General features: G+C 34.6%; 1 long non-coding RNA gene across 4 annotated transcripts; it reads right to left on the bottom strand.

Annotated features, from left to right (window-relative positions):
* Window positions 1–1,371: 1,371 nt before the first annotated feature.
* LOC115290462 lies at window positions 1,372–20,727 on the bottom strand. 4 transcript variants are annotated; one of them, XR_003908110.1, is made up of 5 exons: window positions 20,508–20,727; window positions 5,637–5,715; window positions 2,802–2,934; window positions 2,163–2,322; window positions 1,372–1,651 (listed from the first exon to the last, which is right to left on the bottom strand). It is a non-coding gene; the product is annotated as an uncharacterized LOC115290462 (long non-coding RNA). The 4 variants fall into 4 exon arrangements; XR_003908111.1 differs by having other exon boundaries at window positions 2,802–2,885; XR_003908112.1 differs by lacking the exon at window positions 5,637–5,715 and having other exon boundaries at window positions 2,802–2,885.
* Between the last annotated feature and the right edge of the window lie 1,954 nt (window positions 20,728–22,681).

The raw sequence follows: 22,681 nt of genomic DNA, 5'->3' as shown, positions 1-22,681 counted from the left end.
CATGCTCTGTCTCTCCTGTATCAAAAATTAATAAAAAACATTAAAAAAAGTTTTTAAAAAAAAGTGAGTTATTAAATCATTTAAAAATATCCCTTCAGTCACTTTATATTATTCAGAAAAAGTTCCTTTACAATCAGATAATTCCCACTTTATGTATAGGAAAACAGCACTTTAGATGAGCTTAGAGGAAACTTATTCAGGATGCATATGAACATGTAAAGCCAGAAATAGAACTCTAGTAATGTGACTATTAATTCCTTACTCATATCACTACAGCCCTCATCCTGTTATTATAATTAAATTTGGTTTATTCACATTTTTTTAATTCACTTTACTTAAATTCACAGTAACTTTCACTATTGAGAACATGCGCTGAAAAACAGTCTACTTTTCTAGCTGTACCCACATGAACAGACTGCTTCTTTGGTAAAGCAGAACAAATCAAAAGAAAAAAAAACACGACTTGATCAATGTACACACGGGAGAAGTTCACAGTGCACAAATATGACTTTGAGCCAGGTATTCAAACTTGTACAAATGAAACCTCAGTAACATTCAGTCCATTGAAGATAAAAATCAATAAAGTATGTTTAATCTGGAAGAACTGGGCCTCTTTGATTGTGTTACTTCAAAAGGTGTTGAAATTATGCAGAAGCAACAGTTTCATACATTTTTAAGCTATTTTCAGAAGTTATCATGCTCTGGGATTATCTGTTCTTCTTCAGGTTTTTTTAATTATTATCCAAAATGTTTAGTCCTCTTCATCTTTCATCCTCCCGCCATGACACTTACGTCTTCACGTAGTTAGACACCTGCTCCAGGCATGGCTTTCCTCATGAGTTAGCTACCATCTAAGAATCAAAGGTAACAGATAGGCTATCTTCATTTAGGAACAAAAATCTCATTCCTTGTGACAAAATGCTTAGATTCCATTAAATCATTTACTCAAATAAAACACTGCTAGAAATGAATACTGATGGGCACATTTATAAATCATTTGTTCACTAGCATGAAAGAGTATATATATTTTCCTGAAAATGTATCTTTTATAAGAATTAGAAGGCCTGGAATATTTGGAGAATGGGGTTGGAAGTTCTTTCAAGGTTAACTGTGTTTTTGAAAGCTATGATTATCACACACACACACACACACACACACACACACAAGGTTCACAAGACATTACATGGCACAGAAAAAAAATGAAAATGAAAACAGAATATGAAAGAATGTTTGATAATATTATTATTATATTAAAATTTTTTCACTCTCCCCAACTTACAGGAATTCATTTCTTAAGAGCAATAAGCAATATCAAGACTATGGAAATAAGCAAAAAGTCAAGCATACAACAGACGTTGGATACACCCAATGTGTCAGCATTAACCCATTTTTATATAACTTGTCAATTTAATTCATACAGAAGATTTTTCAGAAGCTATAGCGTTTACAATTCATGTTACCCTTGCTTTCTTCAGAACAGTACTGCAACACTGATGTCATACCCCATTCTTTTTCCACCTCAGGGTTTCCTTTATTTGGGTGTGATATCAGGCAGGAAGGCTTTAATCACAAGTCACAGAAGAACTGCTTTTCTCATGTAGGGAAGGAAAACCGGTTTTCCCCCACTCCTTTGATTTCTTTCCTGTGACACCTAAAATAAAAGCCAGATTAACAAGCCAAAACCAAACAGAAGTTTGTTTACATGTATTCCTCATATCTACACAGATGATCTCCAGAGAAAACACGTGTAACTCTCTGAATTGACTTACATTTAGGTTTAAGTATTATCTGAATAAGAACAGGGGGAGGGAGACACAGACCCCTTGGGGGAGAGTAAATTATTTTAAGAGAGACGAATCACCCTTAGGTAAGCAGATGGGAGATATGATGGTTTGTGACAAAGTCTGTCTAAGTGTGGTGTCCATTCCTGGTCTCCTAGAAGCAGACTTTTATGAGAGTCAATCTTTCCTGGTTGATGAACATTTTGGGAAGGGAACATATGACAACTGAGTTTCTTTTGGAGGGTCTGAGTTTAGGCAGGGAAGGGGAGTTCAGAGAAAGTCACTTGCTGCATTTTTTAAGTGCCTATAACTCAAAATAATCAGTACCCCCAAGCAGCACATTCTGGAGGTAGAGGGCACATTTTGGTACCCTTCACTCACATAAAATTCTCAGGCAGTTGTTTCTAGTATGGATGCAGCAGCCTTGTGAAGTAGTTAAGGTCGAGACACCCTGTGTGTGTGTTTTTCTGAAATCCTCCGAGACTTGACATTTTGTCCTATTATTTCATGATCACATGAACATTGTATTTATCCTCTGTTACTGTGTGTTCAAAGAGAAGAAGCAAAATGGATGGCAGAAATAAGTTATCTTCATGATATGTCTGCTATCAGAAAGCAATAGCTTCCCTACAAACCACTCTCTATGCCCTGCAGATTCCCCCGTGTGCTGTAATAGCCACAACTTGGTCACGTGGCCACCCCTGGCTCTAAGGGAAACTGGATACATGATTACCTGGTAGAGGAGAAGGGGCTTACTATAATTGCTCAAGATTCATCAAGATACATCCCTATGGTGAGGGAGTTAGTGGCCCTAAACAAAACTGGGCTTTGGTTGGCATGGAAGGAGAGAGAGAGCAGTAAATAGTGTTTATCACAAATGAATATAATTCTTTAGAGGACACTGATGGTTTTCCATGTTAAATATTTGTTATATATTACTCTGTTCTCTCGAAATCAATATGAGATATGAATAAGCATATTGTATCTGTCAAATTTCAATGGTAAATAAAGCTGACCTACCTTGAGGCTGTGGTAGGAGTGTTCTACCACATCATTCCCTTGCGTTCCTTCATGGAGTTTTATTTCTCTGGAATGAGGAGGGACCTGGATATATGCATTTCAACCAAGAAAGGCGAATAATATGTATTTACACCTACAATTTGGAAGCCAGTAGGATAGTAACTTTAACATGTGTTTCACATTTTATTCTCAAAATAATAAGTTAGACATTTACGAGCATATACATTTTTCATAGCAATAAATTGGGATTCAGCAATGTTAAGTAATGCATCCTTATGTAATGTTTTATGAGTAAAAACATCAACAGAAACTTAGAAGAACTTCAATACATGAGTTCTTCTCACATCATTTAGAACACTTTTGCATCACTGTACCAGATTTCACATTAATAGAGATCATTTTCAGATCACACTTTTAATGCTATCTGCTAAATGAATTAAGGTACCATTAGGTACTGGTGCATAAACACACAAAATATGCTCATTTTTCATTCATACAATAAATGACTTTTGAGCATGTGGTAGACTGTGTTAAACACTCAAAATATTAAAAGCAATAAAATATATTTGATAAAATCCCTTTTCCAAGGGGCTTTGTGTTAGAGAGATAGACAAAGGGCACTGCCATTTTTCATAAATACAATGGAAGGGATATTCACATGGTAGTATCAAAATAATGAGAGCACCCCCTAAGCCTGCCATGGAGGCTTAGTTATTTACATATCTGAACAGTCCTGTGTGTCCCAAGGATGGGGTGGGGCATGGAGCTGGCGGTGGAACAGGCTCTGTGTTGTCTGTGCTGACAGCGAAGAGCCTGGAACCTGCTTCAGATTCTATGTCCCTCCCTCCCTCTGCTCCTCCCCTGCTCATGTTATCTCTCTGTCTCAATAGTAAATAAAGTATTAAAAATTTAAAACAATAAATGAGATGTATGTATGAATGCGGAGAGGGCAAAATGTCTAGATATATGAGATTATCTACACAACTCTCATGTTTATACTTATTATTTTAAAATATGTGTTATATATGTGTTTATAACTTTATACTCCAGCGCTATTGTTGGTCTTGCATTAGCCCTTGCTCAGCGTGCCTGCTCACAATCCTATGTGTGACTGTAATATAAGCAGTCACATCTTCGTAACTTCTGAAAAACTCTCAGCCTTTGACTCTTTTAATATTGTATTTCTATCATTTTTCAGTCTGAAATTCCTGCTCAACAAATATTTAACAGAGACATTATGAGACTTTCTAACCCTGCAATAGATTTTCATAAGCATACTGTGATAAGCATTGAACTCCTCAAATTACCTTTTAATTGTCAAGCTGGTAACTCTTGAGAGTGGCATATATTTTGAGAATTTTTAGTCTTCCCTTTTAGGATACATTAAGTCCCATATAATTTGGAGAGATGTCTAGAAGAGTTAGGTTTCTAACTTTTATTAGGAAGTGGATTAACACGATTTCAGCATTTTGTAACATATAAATAATGGGTCCTACCATTATTTTAGCTTTCACATAAAGGATACAGATTAAGAAAACCTGACCCAGATTCATGTCTACTTGCCTGGAGAAATAGTTCACATCTATCAGAGTTGTGCTATCAGTGTGGTCATTTATTTTACTCTACTTGGGTCTGAGACCAAGTGCTAGTTCTGATTTAGTGGTGAATGTATGGGTTCTTTTATAACCCCCATATTCATATTTATAAAAGTGACTCACAAAATTTCGTTTACAAATATCACATAATCAAGATATAAACAGATTTCTCTACTGAAATGAATACTATCAATCCACACACTTATTCTAATGGAATATGGTATAAACAGTAGCCTTCAGAAAAGAGCTTCCAAGTGCAATTACTTGAGAGCCAACAGCACTGCTACTCAATACCATGTGTTGTGTGCGTCACCAGGCCATGTGGTCACCTGACATGATTTTACTTTTGTGAGACCCACACCCCTTTACCTGAGTGTTCTGTAACTTTCTGCAACCCTAGGAAGCTTGACATGGTTTTCTTTTTAGCTATAATATGTTTGCATATAGCCTTTTGGTTTTCTGGGTCACTTATATTTTTCCCAGCTCTCTGGGCCTAAGGGCTACCAAAAAGCATCCCAGTCCCCACATTCCCTACACCCATGCATTTTCCTTGAAAGCCTATAGAGCCAGGGGCATAGTTTCCAACCACTGAATTAAGTCCTCTGTAATAGCCACTATTCTCTAGTAGTACCTGACAGAAAGTCAATGCAAACTAGCTCAGCTTCAAAATGAGATTTATTGGTCCACATAGCCAGGAAGGGCAAAGGTGACACTGAGGTTGAATGGAACTGGGAAACGGAATGTCTTCAGGATTCTCTCTGCATTAGTCTTTTATGATTTCCTTCCTAGGTTATTTTAGCCGTATTTTAGAGCAGTCGGGGCTATCTGCCTGAGGGGTATGTCGCTGGTAGTTCTGAATTCACACTAACAATTTCATGGCCTGTCAGGAGAAACCTTTCCCACTAGTTGTACTCAGTAAAACCTTGGAGAATGAGTCAGGTATTCTTGTTTGGATCATGTTCATTTCCTGAATTTGAGAAATTGTTGGCTTGTTTTTTTTTTAACAGAATAACAATGGAGGACATGTGAGACAAACCACACAAACAACTACATAACGCATATGTGCTTACATGCGTTCAAGAAATCTCCAGCTCCATATTTCTAGAAGTTATCAGAGCTTCTATGCTGTCACCTTACATTCTCTGGCTTGGTTTTCGTCTTTCATTTACCTTTTGCATGGTGTAATGCAAGTGTCATAGAGGCTGTCTGTGGTGTGGGAACTTGCTTTCATAAAGTGTACCTTTCAAGAAGACTGCTCTTAATATTGATTCCTTTAACTGTGCTTCTCTTTTACCCGATCATGTTACAGTGTCTTCCACCTAAATACAAAACAGAATTCACGTTTGCCTACTTGTTACTGACATTTTTACATGAAAGGGTGCCAAATAGAGCTGTGCAGGTTGCAGATGCCACATTTCTAGGGGGTGCTATTCACCTAGACTATGAAGTAACGGATTTCTCTATGAGTTCAAATATCATCAAATATTTGTCCATTGTTATTTAAAATTGTTTAGTAGAAGAATATAATTAAGTCCAAATGTTGGGTATTTAATGTTTCTGTTGAACATTCTTACGTTTTGATACTCATGATACTTAAAGTAAGTTACACAGTTATTTTACTTAGTGCCCACTATTGGGTCTCTGATTCTTATAATATACCCAAATCTAAAAAAAAAAAAATCTTTCCAATTTTTCTTTATTGGCATAAGGGACCAAGGAACAAATAATATCATCAGGAAATTCTACTAAAACTGTGTTCATTGTATGTGTAGTATTTTTCCTTCATTTTATTAGCAGCCTCAATATTTTCCAATGGCACTCTAAAGCTAATAAATAACTCAAAGAATATATCTGTTCTGGAATATTTGTTTTCTCTGTTACTATCATTTTCCTACTTAATAGTTTAGCTCTTGGTAATTAGTACATGGTGAAGATATGTACCATATAATTATTCAAAAAAGTTCTAGATTAGAATCTCAAATATACCTATATAAAGTTTTCTGATATAAAGTTTAGATATTTCATTAATATTTATTTTAAGGAACTAACCTCTCCAAAAGGGTCAAATATTGACAAAGGTCAACAGGTAATATGAAAGGTGCTCAACATCAAGGCTCACCAGAAAAAAAATTGAAATCACAATGAGCTATCACCTCTTACCTGTCAGGATGACTATTAGCAAAAAGATAATAGATAGCAAATGCTGGCAAGGATGAAGAGCAACAACAATTCTTATACACTGTTAGTAGGGACGTGAATTGGTACCACCACTATGCAAGGCAGTATGGAAGTTCCTCAGGAAAGTAGAAAAGGATTGATATGTTATCCTGTGATGTCACTTCAGGTATACATCTATGGGAAATGAATGTCTTGAAGAGATATCTCTTGTGTTGAAAGATAGCTTTACTCCCATGTTCAATTGTTCACAGCAGGTATGGTATGGAAACAAACTAAAGATCTATTTATGGATATATCAATGAAGAAAGTATATATACCATATATGTATACATATATAATGAAACATATATATATAATGAAATGTTACCCTTAAAAAAAAAGAATATCTTGCCATTTGTGACAACATGCATGTGCATGGTGTGCATTATGTTAGGTGAAATAAGACAGACAGGGGAAGATAAATACTGCATGGTATTGCTTATGTGTAAAATCTTAAAAAAGAGAGAGAGAGAGAGAGAGAGAGAGAGAGAGAAGGTAAATAGATGAAGTGTTGGAACTGTTAATTGCCTAGAGGAAATCCTTTCATAGCGTATGGATATATCAAATCATCATGTTGTAAACTTAAAATATGTTATAATTGTATTTGTTAAATACACTTCGAGAATGTTGAAAAAATTTAAAGAAACTAAGAAGCAAAAAAAAAAAATCCAAAATATATGGCAGGTAAATTTGGAGAATTTTATATTTAAAATATCTTCATTTTACTTTAATATCTGATCAACGATTTAGCTTCTGAATATTCTGTGGGTAGTAGGTCAGAGGAGGCTAAGCATGTCTGACCACCTATTTGTGTTAAAAAAAAAAAGTGTTTTCTTTGTTCATGTGGAAACAGGAAATGAGGGCGACCTCTGGGACCCCTAACGCACAGTGTTAGGGTGTTTTCAGGAAGAGTTTTGGAACCTTTGGGTCTGGAACATTGACATGATCTTTGTTGTTCTTAATTTGTCGTTACTATTTTTAGTTTCCTCTCCTTAATGATTTAGAAAATTTTTATTTTCCTTCTCCATTTGTGTTAATTATGAAATAAGATCATACGTGGCACAAATGTAGCATAATTGGTGACTGGAGAGTATATTGGTTAAAAACTTGGGCAGAGGAATCAGGATTTCTGGATCTGAAACACGGCTGTCATGTGCCTAGTTGTATGAAGTTTGACAAGTTATGTAATGTCTCTAAGCCTCAATTATTCACCTGGAAAATGAGGATAACAGTAACTTTCTCACAGTATTGTTGATAGATTTGCATATGAAATAGAATTATTTATAAAATATCTAGCATAGTGCTGAGTGCAAACTAAAGTGCAATAAGTATTACCTACTATTACCATTTATAAAAACAGTCTAGGTAGAGATTGAGGAGATTGACATAATCACTTAAAAGTGTGAATTGGAGTTCTCACCATTCTATTTGCTAATATTATAAGAGCCCATAGCCATAACCTAGCTAGGTAGCATCCAGGATTTTTTTTAATGGTGTCATTAATTGAAACACTGCTGTGAACATTCTTGTCGGAGTTTGATGTGGAACAATGAGAAATGTATCGACTGTTTCAAATGTTTGAACCGAATATACCACCAGATAGCTACGTTAGGCATACATTGCAAGCAAGCTGTAGAATTTCATGTCTAGTGTCATGGAAAAGCTATGAGACCGGTTTTTAACTACCCATCCTTATATGGTTCTTTTTCGAGGAAATTGAAGACTGACAACCTTGTTTCCATCTGGAAACATCTAACATCTGTGGTTGTAAACATCAAAACACAGCTGTTGTAGCTCTGAGTAACCCCTCCAATTTATTTATTTTTGACTTAAAAAAATCTTCAGTTTTCATCAAACATCACAGTTGTTAAGCCGTGTTCTTACAGCAGGAGGAAAAACAATTACCAGAAATCACTATATCAAACATTTAAGAACAATACTCTTTCTTCTATTTAACTTAAAAGAGATACAATCTCCCATCAATTAAAAAATGTATTTTGTTGTGGGTGTGCCTTCTTTTGGAAACCGCAGAATTTAAAGCTGCCAGGATGTCAGAGGTCCTGATGCATTTTATGGTTAGACTATTAGAAAACATTTTCAGTGGGGACAAATTGGGCTACTCAAAGTCAGGCAGGTGGGGCAAGACCAGAAGCAGAACCTTATTCTAGTGTTTTCGCATGTAATACATGGGTGTTTCACACTAACTTTAATAAGATAACTTCTCATTAAAAATAAGTGCATAGAATACTGAGTTTTAGTTGTATATGATTCTAAAAATGATTTCATATGAAGAATAATCTGTTAAAGCTAATTCTCATACATTATACCCATGGAAAATATAAATAACACCAAAATTGAATTATTTTTACATTTCTTAATCGTAGTTCTAATTCCATTTTACCAGATTCGCTCCCTTAACTGCACATTCCCCATCCGCAGCCAGCGAGATGGGGACAAATGTCCCTCGGGTATGGTCCTTCCAGGATGCCCTCTGGGCTTGATTTCCCACTCTCCCATCAACGCTGTGGAAGGTGTGAGGCTTCTGACTTCTTACATTATGCATCGCTTCTACATTTAAGTACAGGCTCCATGGACTGATTCCCTATTTGGACTTCCTGTCTGTTTTGCTTCAGTCTACCGTGCAGTCACCTCCAACAGGCTCTGGGCTCCACAGTCTGCAGACAGGCACCACCACACACGGCTCTGCCTGAATCCCTGTAGAGCTAATAGACTCTAGGCTCCCTATTAGCATTTGTCTGGAAGGGAAAAATGGGTAGACTTTTCTTTACTTGAAGAACTTGAGATCTTTTGGTTGTTTCCCTTTTTAGGACACAGTTGAATAGTGACACCAATCCAGAAAATCCGGGTTCTGTTCACCAGCATCATTGAATTAGAAGTGTGCAGGAATTATTTGCAAATTTTATGGTGTGGTTTAAGCCTCTGTCCTAACCATTGAGGCTCAGAAGAAACGAAGTTTAAAGCCAGAAAGTTTTGTCCTATGGTGCAAGAGTGCCTCCAAGCGGCAGAAAATTAAGGTGCACTGGGTACCCCTGAAGATTAAATGCCATGCTAAAGGTCATCAGAGTGCCACAAGCATCTTGGCAGTAGTTTACTCCTGGCACAACTAGTATCAGAGAAGTTCATATGTGATCTAATAATATTTACACCTATCTTAGATTTTTAAACGTGATTTTTTTAGCATGGAAAATAAAAATAGTATGCTCTGCATAACTAGTCTCAATCTTCATCTGTAAGATTGACAATTATATTTCCTAACTCATTAACATTATTGTAATAAATCAATCAGAATGCATATACAAGTGTCTAGTATATATATCATATGAAATTTATAATATATAGCATATTATATGTGGTATAAAATGTTGTATACACTAAATTGTATGATATATCATATATATTCCACGTGTGAATATATAATATGTTACATACCATGTATAGTAATGATATGCAATGTCTGTAATATGGAATGTAATATTTAACATATACTTGATAATATTATCATGAACTGAAAAATGTACTTTTTCCTCCTTTCTGCCTGGAGATTGTGTTACAAAGAGCTTTACTTTTTCTTTGAGAAATGTCCAAGTGAGATGTCCATCAGCAGAGATCGATTCAGTGACCCAACGAATTAGGGGGCCTTTTTGGCATCGTAACATGGAAACGAAGTGGCATCACTGTGACTTTCTTGTATAAAGATCGCAGCAGGAAGTCTAACGTTACACGACGGCAAAGCTCGAGAGCCCTTCCTCTCGCTGTCCGCATTCCGGCAGACTGAAAGGAATTTTCTCAAATCTGTTGGAGACATGCGACACCCCGTTTCCCAGCTGTGGCCACGGATGAATGGACATATCTGAGGCTACTTGTCTTTACCTCTTGCCCAGGGGCGGCAACAAGGCAGGAAACCGCTGGACTGAGCCGTCATGCTGCCTGTGTTGACTCAAGTTTGACGCTAACGCATGAATAACCAGTTTGTGAAGGTCAGCTCACCGTTCCAGGAGTTAACACTTGCTCTTATACGACATTCCAGTTCTCAGCTCTAAAATCAGTGTCTGTGACCAAGGAAAGCAGCCATTCCCTGACTCATGAAAAATTGAACTGCTGTTTTGGAATGAGACTATACTATTAGATTAATACTTTCTTGATGTGGTTGATTAGTAGACAAGCTATTTTGTGACTTTTGGAACAGGAGAATCCCATCATGAGGCTATGATTATCTAATTCCATAGACTGATACTCTGTCGCACCCTAGAACTTAGCCTGTGTTGAGCCCTGATTTGGCTCACTGTTCTGAAATCCCAAAAAATTAAAATAATCCTATTCTTTATATTTTTAAGAGCTTTATATTAAAAGCCATTTGATTTTTTTGGCCTATGTGGGTAGTTTAATTTCAATATAAACTCTAAGGCAAAAAGGAATACATGGATTTTTGTCTAGGATATTTAGTAGACCAAAGCTCTGTTTAATAAAAGAGGGTAAAAAATTTATGAGAGTAATAAAAATAAAATTAAAAGCATATCTTTCATTTTAATCATGTATTTTACTTGAAAATATGTTTGTTTTATTGGAATAAGTTGCTGTCATCAATTTAATTTCAAATATTGAAATTATATTACTGATATGTCTTTCTCCTACTAAAGGGGATTTGATAATTTTAAAAAACGAAATGAAAGAGAAGGTTTCTCTTGTCAAAAAAAATATTTGTCTTACAAAGAATTCACCTTGGAATTCACTATAATAAAGAATCTAGCCTTTAATTTAATATTCTTTGTAGTACGTTAATAAATATGTACCATAGTTTCCCATTTTGTATGCCGAAGAGCAGTGATGTGTGAAATTGAAACAGATGTTGGATATTAAATAACAATCCATGATACACTTCGCAAAGAAGGGAAAGAAGTAATATTTAGTGAATGCTTGCATGGTGCCACATAAATAGCAGTGCCATTTAAAGCTCACAACAACCCTGTAAAGAATATGTTATAATCTCAGACCATTAGTGGAAAAAAACTTAAAATTCAAGGAATGCAACTTAGTCCAAGATCAGTTGGGAAATTTGAGATAGATGAAGATTCCCTATCATCTGTCCACTACAACCCTTCTATTTTATATCAGAAGGGATTTTTTTTCTAAGATAGAAGCACAAAGAATAATAATAAGGAAAGTGTTAGGCATGTAGTGAGAACAAGTTGCCAGTAGGTGCTTAAGTTGGTCGCATGTTGGGGAAAATTTGGTTGTAACGAAGATAGGTTCCCAAATATCAAGCTATTAATCTGAGTAATGAGAAATATTTGACCTTGGAATTCAATTTTTGAATTTACTAACTAGTCAAATGAATGCCTTCTAGCTTACTAGTTGAGAAATTAAATACTCGAGCCAGGCTGCCCTGGTTTAAATTCTAATTCTACTACATACTGCCTGTGTAATTCACTTAAAGATGTGTGGAGGTTATGAAGGGTATAAGTTATTATTCATAAAAATGTAAAACCTCTGTTTGCTAGATGGAAAGAATATTCATGTTATCTACAATGAATACTTTCATATTTTACTCTTGGAGAAAACACCCTCTGGTTTTGATTCTTAGGTGGAAGGTGTTTCATATAATCAGAGTTCTACAAAATAGTGCATTTTATTTTCAAGATTCAAAATAGTGAATTCTATTTTTCAAGAAAGAAAAGATCTGCAAAATATTTACCATGAAAGAGAGAACATAATAAAGTAGATAACACACATACATCTGATATACATCCGAAATCATAGATCCAATAAAAATAATAAATGTGTCAGAAGAAAGCTGTAGAAATAAGCAAGTAATAAATAAGCTTTAGGGTACATATTAAGGACATTAAAAGTAATTCATATAGAATAGCTGATTTGGAGTTAAGTAGTCTTATAAAGAATACCAAAAATAAACTTTGACCATTAATGGGTGAAAAAGTCTGAGAGTTTAGAAATTTAGGAGGAAAGCAAATTTTCACAAACGTAGATGTAGAAAAAGATAAGGAACAAGGAGAAGGTGATTAGCAGAATTACAATAATGAAAAAGATAGTGCCATCCAGTTGACTATATTTTGAGCCATAGTACCAACTGGCAGATGAAATGCTATTCATGAAAAAATATTGAAAAGATGGGTTTTTTTGTTTTTTTAAAGATGTTTAATAATAATGAAACTTAATCAGAACCATGCAATGACATATTTATATGTTATGCTCAAATTAAATTTTGATAAAATTTATAGCCAAGAGGTCAATTATATCACGACTCATGAAAGGTTTGAGATCTTATTTGCAAACTAACTTCATATACTTATGAAACTCTTAGATCAGAGGGGAAAAAAAATTACTGAAAAACTAGTAGAGTATCAGCATATATGCACCAGTTACCCTGTACGTAGTGTCCATGGAGTGATTCGATGGGCCGGGTGCAGGCCCCCCACCTTCCCAGGAGTTTTGGAGTAGCGGAGAAACTCTAGGTCAAAAGTCCCCTGGTTTTGAGCAAGTGGCCTACACTGGAGCATGCAGCTGGTGAATCTACCTTCCCTTGCAGAGCAAGCAGCTCTCACTGTAGTTGTCTTGACCTACTAGATGCCTTTTAACCAGGCACAGAACTGTTCAGTATCAGAAGACCCAGAAGCCTGGCCATCTGACATGCTCCCCAAGAATGTACAGGGCCCGTGGTGGATTGCCTCTCCTGACAAATCATGTTCAGTACTTACTTTTATTGCCTTCTTGAAATACGGAGTTAAAGACCCCTCAAATAGTTGTCAGAGCGATGCATCAGCATTCATAGAACCTACAGGTAAGAATCTTATTCACAGCAGGGATAATAGGAAGACCACTAACCCTCCAAATTTGATTTAACGGAGGCTTATTTTTCCTTTGGTGAACTACCTATTACAGAGAGAAAAATCCTGAGCTTTAACATAATTAAATAGTCAAACTGATTATGCAAAATCAAACAGTGGCCCTAATCATATTTTAATAATTTATTCTTGTCCTTATTTTACTACATATGTTCTAAGATTGAGGCAGAAGCTGGATCTGTATTCATATTCTATGAAAAAGTAAAGCCTTTACAAATATGCCAACTATTAATTTTCAGGACCCAAAGGAATGTGAACATCTCCCATAGCTTTCTTCCTTTTCATTCTTTGTGATATTTTAAAAATACACAGTACCAACTTTCAGTACACCTCCTTTCTTCATCCCTTATCATTGAAATGTGTACTACTTAATCATATTGAATATCACATCTGTGAGCTCAGCCATAGTACAAATAGAGTGCCAGCTCTTTATGTAAAGATAATACATTCAGTAAGAATCACTAACTCTGGTCATAGAAATTTACTTATTTTGTTTATAAAGATTATAAATACAAATGTATATATTTAAATAAGCATATCACTACAAGATAATTTTAGAGCTTAAAGAACATAATTCATAAATAAAATATCTAAATTTGAGAAAACACGAATTTATTGTGAATTATGATTCCAAGGGAGGTGAAAAGTACAAATTTCTGTGAAATTATGTAAATAATGCCATGTCATAAAATACATTGCTATATTGGTATAATTTGCATAAATTACAAATATCATTGTCATTTCCAATGACAAACAATGAAACAATAAAATAGTATAGTAACTCCAAACATTTTCAGTGTGAGTCCTACTTCAATTTTGGTTAATGTACATATATCATAACAGATAACGTAAGTCATGACCAATAGATGTCATTGAGAACTTACTATTGCTTACACAGGTAGGTAGATGCATGAGAAATCTGGGATTCAAAATCCATGTTTTCTATTGGCTTAAATACATCTTAAAATACACATAACACATGGTAAAATATATATTTACTATATACTTACATGGATGGTAATAACATAGTCTATTAATATTTATGGTAATAGTAAAAGTACTATTAAAAGTAATAGTATAAACTATTGATGGATATCAATAATATCTATAATTTCTATTAATTCTTTAGAATAATAAACTATAAAACATTTTATATCATATTCTATTTTAATATAAAATGTAAACTTCAAATTTATAGTAATATAAATGGGAATTATCTATGTGTTTTTCCCCTACTTTTAGACTGCCCCTCCCCCATCAAGAAACGATTATTGACTGAGAAGTACACTTAGAGCAAAGCTTGTACAATAGAGGTGTTTCACAGGTGTTGAAAGGAGACTACTCAATAGTCATGATAGAACACATTATTGGGTTAAAAGGAATCACCTTAAAGGTGATTTATGGGTGTTCCTAACATTTCTTGATTGGGTTAAAAGGAATCACCTTAAAGGTGATTTATGGGTGTTCCTAACATTTCTTGATTGACTGGCTTAAATTCTTAATCATAAGATAGCAAGTTTTCTGTAACATTTAAGAAATGCTTTCCTGTTATAATTGCCAAAATGTAAAAGTGATGTGTTGATCATATTATTTTGCTTTATAAATGGATGTATGTTATATAACTGGGTATATTAATATGAATTATTTTATTAGCATACTCACTTATGGCATAATTATATGACTATAATATTATCAAAACCATTTGTATTGCTAAAGGAAATATTACTTGTTTATATTAAGACTATTTTATTTATATTATCCAAGATTTATTTATTTATTTCCAGGATGTACTTAAACTGTATTACATTATATTATTAAATTATAATAGTTTATTATACTAGTAATAAAAACTTATTAAAAAACAAGTAGCTTTGACCATTTAATATACCAAATAATTTTGGAGAAAAACAGTATTCATACTGAAGTAAAAATTTTACATTGTTAGAATTGCACATCATGTAATATTCTTAGGATAATGTTTTGCAAATTTGGAAGTTAAGAAAAATTATAGAATAGCACATCATGTTGTTTCATGAGATTTACTGTTGATGAAATTGCATTAAGAGAATAGTGATTCTCTTACTAAAAATGTAATGATTTCTAATGTAATATATTCTATTTGAAAATCAAATTATTGTTGTATAAAATGGAGAAAACACTCATAGTCTTTTGAAATGAAAAGTATTGACATAATATATTGGAATGATTTCTTTCATTTCATGAAAATTAAAATACAGCACGTTAAAATAAAAATGACTACAAACAGAAGTAGAGTACATAACAATGTTAGCCCCAAGGAACAAGTGCCAGGGCCCTAAACACACACCAGGACTCTTGGTCATCTTCTTAACATGCCCATGGATTAGAACAACTATACATGATTACTTTCTGTACTGACAAACAAAATAAAGAAAAAATAAAAAAAGATGATTGAAAATACAAGTGGATATTATTTCAAAATGGCATTGAAACCAAATATGCTAATGAAACAACAAATAGATGTCCCTGGGCATAAATTTGCACCAGTTATTTAAAAAAAATTTTATGATTTTTTAAATTTATTTTTGAGAGACAGAGAGAGACAGCATGAGCAGGGGAGAGTCAGAGAGAGAGGGAGACACAGAATCCGAAACAAGCTCCAGGCTCTGGCTGTCAGCACAAAGCCCCATACAGGGCTCAAACCCACAAACTGTGATATCATGACCTGAGCTGAAGCCTGAAGCCAGATGCTTAACTGACTGAGCCACCCAGGTGCACCTGCACCAGTTATTTAAACCATTATGATTGTTCCTATTTTTCTATCACGTGGCATACTATAACTATGCATAAAGAAAATATTATTATGTCTCAATTAAAAAATAATGCATTAGATATGTTAGTTAGCCTGGTAGAGGAAGTTAGTTTTTGAGTATTCAGAGGTTCCTTCTATTTACTACATATGTATTCCTAATTTCCAAATAACACTGTGAAGTATATTAAATGCTATATATATATATTATACTGAATTTTATATTTTAATGATTTAAAGGTACTTATCTGAAAACTATCATTTCAAAATTGACTTCTTACTCTGGATATTTCCTAAAGGTTTCACTTTCCTGGAGATCTTTTGTACATGAGCAGTTTCAACTGTCACCTCTATGTAAAATATATCTCATCGGTATATTCTGTCTTGATATTTATTACAAGCCTATTCTTGCATTTCTAATTGCCAACATTTCTTACACCTAAAATTTAATATAAATTCCTAAAATGACAATCATCATTATCCTATAAAATATGTTCTCCAAGAAAGTTGATGAAAGACATCATTTTAAACTGAACTTTGAAGACCAATAAGTGTACAGCAAAGTGGAAGAGAGTTGAAAAGACATTCAAAAATGGCTAAAAACAGCATTACAAAGATAGATGGGATAAAGCAGGTATTCAAAATAAGTGGCATATTTAAAAACAGGTTTGGGATTTTGTGTAATTTATACTTTGATGATTTCCCAGTCTTTTGAGAAAATTTCCTGTGGGAAATGTAATGTCCTTTCCAAGATACCTGAGAATATTTGGAACTTAAAATAATGTAGCCATTTCTGACTCTTAATTCTCCATCAAGAGTAATTCTCCACTTAAATTGTACTTCCTGTGTATTTCTACAGCTTCTCTGTCTCCTTGCTCTTGATTCAGATGCAGGACAAGGGTCTTTTATATTATTGCTTCCCCACATCATTTGCTCAGGCGTATGTGTAGCAAGACATGCACCAAAGAGGTGATGTTGGAAAAATAAGAAACTCTTTAAATGTAATAATTTTACAGAAAACTGATCATTGGAGTGAATTGGCAACTCTGCAACTAAAAATTTGTCTCTCACCATATTTTCCATCAGGCTTCATTTTATCTTGCCATGCTTTCTCACTGTACCTCCCTCTCTCTCCTGTTTCCTCTCTCTGTTCTTCCTCCTCCCCTCTGCCCTCCGATCCTTGGTGAGCTTCACATGTCCAGAACACATAATGTTAACCATTTGTGTATGATTGTGGACCTATTTTTTTATTCTACTGTGTTCTTAAAGACTTCATTGGAGTCTCACGTTCCTTAAGAGTCATTTGAAAGCTCTGTAACTGGGACGTTTTCCCTAGCCATACTTTTCTTCAGGGTCAAGTTCTCTTTCAAGCTCTCCCTCATGTTTTTTCAATAGCCAACTAAAATAGAGATTGAACTTGCATACAGTTTGTGTCTAAAATAAACTGTAGTGCAAGTTATTTTAAATAACCTTGTGTGTGTGTGTGTGTGTGTGCAGAAAAAAGTTACTTTTTTAAGTTCTAACTGTAATAGATTGGTCCATAAATTCGAATCAGGATCTTACACTGAAATCTGAACTCTTCCAAAGAATTATTTGCTAGTTCTTAATTGAAAGTTAAGGTGGCAATGAATAGAACATTTAGAGAAGATCTGGGCCAAATTTAAGAAAGAAAAAAACAAAAAGTTTAGCTGCTCAAAATTAGTACTCAACAGGCAATTTTTAAATTTTTAATTTTTTTTATTTTATTTTTGAGAGACAGAGAGAGACAGCAAAGCAGAGGAGGGTCAGAGAGAGAGGGAGATATAGAATCTGAAGCAGGCTCCAGGCTCTGAGCCAGCTGTCAGCACAGAGCCTGATGCGGGGCTCAAACCCATGAACGGTGAGATCATGACCTGAGCTGAAGCTGGATGCTTAGCCGACTGAGCCACCCAGGTGCCCCTCAACAGTCAAATTTTTAAAAAATCAAGTAGGGGCACCTAGGTGGCTCAATTGGTTGAGCATTCGACTATGGCACATGTCATGATCTCATGGTTCACAAATTTGAACCCCACATCTGACTCTGCTAACAGCTCAGAACCTGCAGCTTGCTTCAAATTCTGTATCTCCCTCTCTCTCTGCCCCTCCCCCACTTACACTGTCTTTCTCTCTCTCTCTGAAAAATAAACGTTAAAAATTAAAAATAAATAAAAAAGAACAAAATAAAAAGTAAACAATATGCAATAAAGTTTCATATTATTCAGAATAGCAATTTTTAATTTAACATGATTTTCTGGCATCTATATGAGAATAAGTTACTTTTGTATGTATTGGTAGAACTTGGGAGTATTGCAGATTTACAGGAAGAAATATTTTCATATTTCTTATTTAACAAAATTAACTTATTAATAATATCACTGTGTAAATAATATATAATATCTCATATTATGTGATTATATATATAATTATTCTGTGATTATGTATAGTCCCTGTGACCTGAATATCTCATATGTGTAAAGTATCCAATAGAGAGAATTTTGATATTCAGGGAAACTTGCAGAAAGACATATGTCTTAGCACTGTTTAAACTATCTAAGAACTGAAAAGTCTCTTTCTGCCACTATCTAGCTTGAGAATCCAGTAATAGAAATTCTAGAGATTACCATCTCTCATTCTCTCATTTTGAACCTCAAGAAATGAAGATGAGATATTAAAGTCACACAGCTGGTAATTTGCTCAGTCATCTGGAATAGAAATCCATTGACACACAGTTTCATTTTTACTGACAAGGAATTTATGTACTGACATAAAATTCTCCTTTCAAAATTAATCTCTGAAGGTCGATGAGACATATACACTCAGGATTCTTATCAGCATCTATAAGGAGAGGAGGAGATGTGGGACGGAGAGCAGTGCTTCCTCGGTGTGAAGGTACTTCCTTCCCAAACCACGTTAGTGAGAATGCTTTCATAAAATAGCTGAATAAAAATATTTTATAATAAACATTTTATTATAAAAATAATATAGTCAATTAGGAACTTTGAGAAACAACAAAAGAATCTATTTTAAATATCATGAATCCTATTTGGTTAGGGATAACTTCATAGATAACTACTTTAAAATGCTTTAACGTGTGTGTGTAACTGTTTTTATTTAAAAATGGGCTCATGGATCCTAAGTGGTTCAGTCTGTTGAGCATTCAACTCATGATTTCAGCTAAGGTTATGGTACCAGGGTTGTGGGATCAAGCCCCACATGTGGCTCTGTGTTGAGGGCAGGGTCTGTCTGGAATTCTCTCTCCCTCTCCCTTTGCCACTCTCCCCTGCTCTCTCTCTCTCTCAACTAAAAAAGTAATTTAAAAAATTAAATTAATTAAATTAAATTAATGTATCTATCAGTATCTGGTCATGCTTCTTGCAATTTTACTTTTGGTAACCATTTTATGCTCTCCATAATATTTCACTCTTATTTTTAAAGTTGAACATCAGTGTTAGTTTTTTCCTTCCTTTTTTTAAAAGTTTATTTATTTTCAGAGAGGCAGAGATAGCATGTGAGTGAGGGAGGAGCAGAAGGAGAGAGAGAATCCTAAGCAGGCTCTGCCCTGTCAGTTAAAAGCCTGAGATGGGACTCAACCTCACAAACCAGGAGATCATGACCTGAGCCAAAATCAGGAATCTATGGACTGAGCCACACAGGTGTCCCAAATAAATAATCTTCTTTAAATATATAATCATGGAAGAGTTCTATCAATAAGATAAGATTTCAATATTTTGAAATATTTTTAAATTTAAAATTAAATAAAAAATTCAAAGTGAGAAAAACTCATTTCCGTACCAAGGTGAGTGAGAGAGAAAGCATTAAATAAAAATAAGATTAAATACCTCCCAAGTCAATAAATTTTTGCCAAGATAGTAGAATTATGGATGATATGTTTATGTTTTCCACTTTCCAGGAATGTATTTAAACTCTAAATTAATAAAACATCAAACAGAATCAATTTTTAAACTCACACTAGCTTAAAAATTCCTTTAAAATACTGGGAGTTAGATGTCAAATTCAAAACTTCCTTCAGTATTTATTTCACTCATGTGGAAACATCAAAGTGAGGTCAGGATAAGAAATTTTATCTATCTATCTATCTATCTATCTATCTATCTATCTATCATCATCTACCTAACTATCTATCTATCATCTATTGTCACTTATCTATCTATCTTTGGCTTCTAAAGAACAGAAATTGATTTCTCACAGTTCTGGAGGACGGACATCTGAAATTAGGGTGCCAGCATGGTCAGATTCTGATGAGGGCCCTCTGTGAATGTGCAGACTGATGACTTCTCATTGTATCTTCACATGCTAGAGACAGGACTAACTTGTTCTCTGGTGAAGGTAGCTGCTTCTTCTTCTCCTTACCCTCTCTTCCACTTCTCCCTGCCCCTTCTCTTCTTCTTCCTTGTCTTCCTCTTCTTCCTCTTCTTCTTCTTTCCTAACTGTACTGAAATGCAATTGACCCAACATATTGTATAAGTTTAAGGTGTACAGCTGTTGATTTGATATATTTATATGTAGCAAAATCATTACCACTAGCATTAGAAACCAACCCCATTCCATACATAGTTAACAGTTGTGTATATGTGTGTGTGGGGGGGGTAAGAACATTAAGGTCTACTGTCCCCAACACCCAAGTGTATAGTACAATATTATTAGTTATAATTATGCTGTACATTAGATCCCCAAACTTGCTGAACTTACACTGCAAGTCTGTAAAGACTAAGATCCAGCCTCTTCTGTTATAGACACTTTCCCATTCATCAGGGCTCCACCCTCACGATATGATTACTTCCCAATGATCCCATTTCTGAAAACCGTCACATCAGAATTAGCGTTTCTTTCAATATATATATTTGGGAGGGCACAAATATTCAGTACATTGCAACCTTTGAGGTATAGATTTCCCCCCACATGCCTAGAAAGGTATTTTTGGATCTGTAGGATTCATTGTAGATATGTGGCTTAGGTTCTTTCTATATATTGTTTGCTCCTTAGAATGTCTAGTGAGGAAATTAAGGCAGATGAAATCCGACGCAATACAGTTTCTCTTTCTCTCCCTCTATCTCTCTGACATTGAGATTAAAATACTTTGTCCAATATCACATAAGTGGAATATTAAAAAGCCAACATTATAACTCATAATTCCTAAGATTCTTGATTTTTAGTGGAATGTTCTCTCGGCTATACTATAATGACTCCTTGTGATTTTTAAAATCTGTCTTAGAAAACTATTATCTAAATATGTATCCTGATGTTGCATCAAAACTGTTAATTTTATATCTCAACTTACAAAAAAAAATCTTACCTAAGATGTTTGTGTGGGTTTTCCTTCTTTGACTTCAAGATTTTAATAGTCTTCTACTATTATTCTTTTTAATTTAATTGAGTTTTAACAGACATATAATAATATATTTCTTACAGGCTTACAATATAATATTTTATATATGTATATATTGCAAAATGATCATACAATAAGTCTAGTTAACACCTGTCATCATATATAATTACACAAGGCTTTTTTCTTTTGATGTGAACTTTTAAAATCGACTCTCTCAACAATTTTCAAACATACAATAGAATATTATTTTTTTAACGTTTTATTTATTTTTGATACAGAGAGAGACAGAGCATGAGAGGGGAAGAGGCAGAGAGAGGAGACGCAGAACCGGAAGCAGGCTCCAGGCTCTGAGCTAGCTGTCAGCACAGAGCCTGACGCGGGGCTCAAACCCACGAACATGAGATCTGACCTGAGCTGAAGCCGGAGACTTAACCGACTGAGCCACCCAGGCGCCCCCAATAGAATATTATTAACTATAGTCACTGTGTTGTACATTACCTAGCCAGGACTTTATATTATAACATTACAAAGCCATGGCTATTTATTTTTTAGCTGCAATTCTGTACTTTTTGACCCTCTTCATTTTGTCCACCCCCGACCCCCTGCCTTTGGCAACCACCAATCTGTTCTCTGTATCTATGAGTTAAGATATTTGTTTTGTTTTATTTTTAGATTCTGTGTATGAGATCCTATGGTGTTTGTCTCTGTTGACTTATTTCACTTAGTGTTATGCTGTCAAGGTTTGTTCATGTTGTCACAAATGTCCTTATTTATGGCTGAATAATATTCCATTGTGTATATATATGCCACAATTTCTTTCTTTTTTAATCCATCGATGGACACTTAGGTTGTTGCCACATCTTGGCTATTATAAATAATGCTGCATGAACATCAAGGTACATCTATCTCTTCAAGTTAATGTTTCCTTCCTTCCTTCCTTCCTTCCTTCCTCCCTCCCTCCATCCCTCTCTCTTCTTCTTCTTCTTTTTCTTTTCCTTCTTCTTCTCCTCCCTTCCTTCTTCTTTCTTTCCTTC

This window comes from Suricata suricatta, chromosome 4, assembly GCF_006229205.1.
Source record: "Suricata suricatta isolate VVHF042 chromosome 4, meerkat_22Aug2017_6uvM2_HiC, whole genome shotgun sequence".
In the NCBI taxonomy this organism is placed as follows: domain Eukaryota; kingdom Metazoa; phylum Chordata; class Mammalia; order Carnivora; family Herpestidae; genus Suricata; species Suricata suricatta.
The sequence above is the reverse complement of the archived record's forward strand: the minus strand, read 5'-3'. Positions and strand labels throughout refer to the sequence as shown.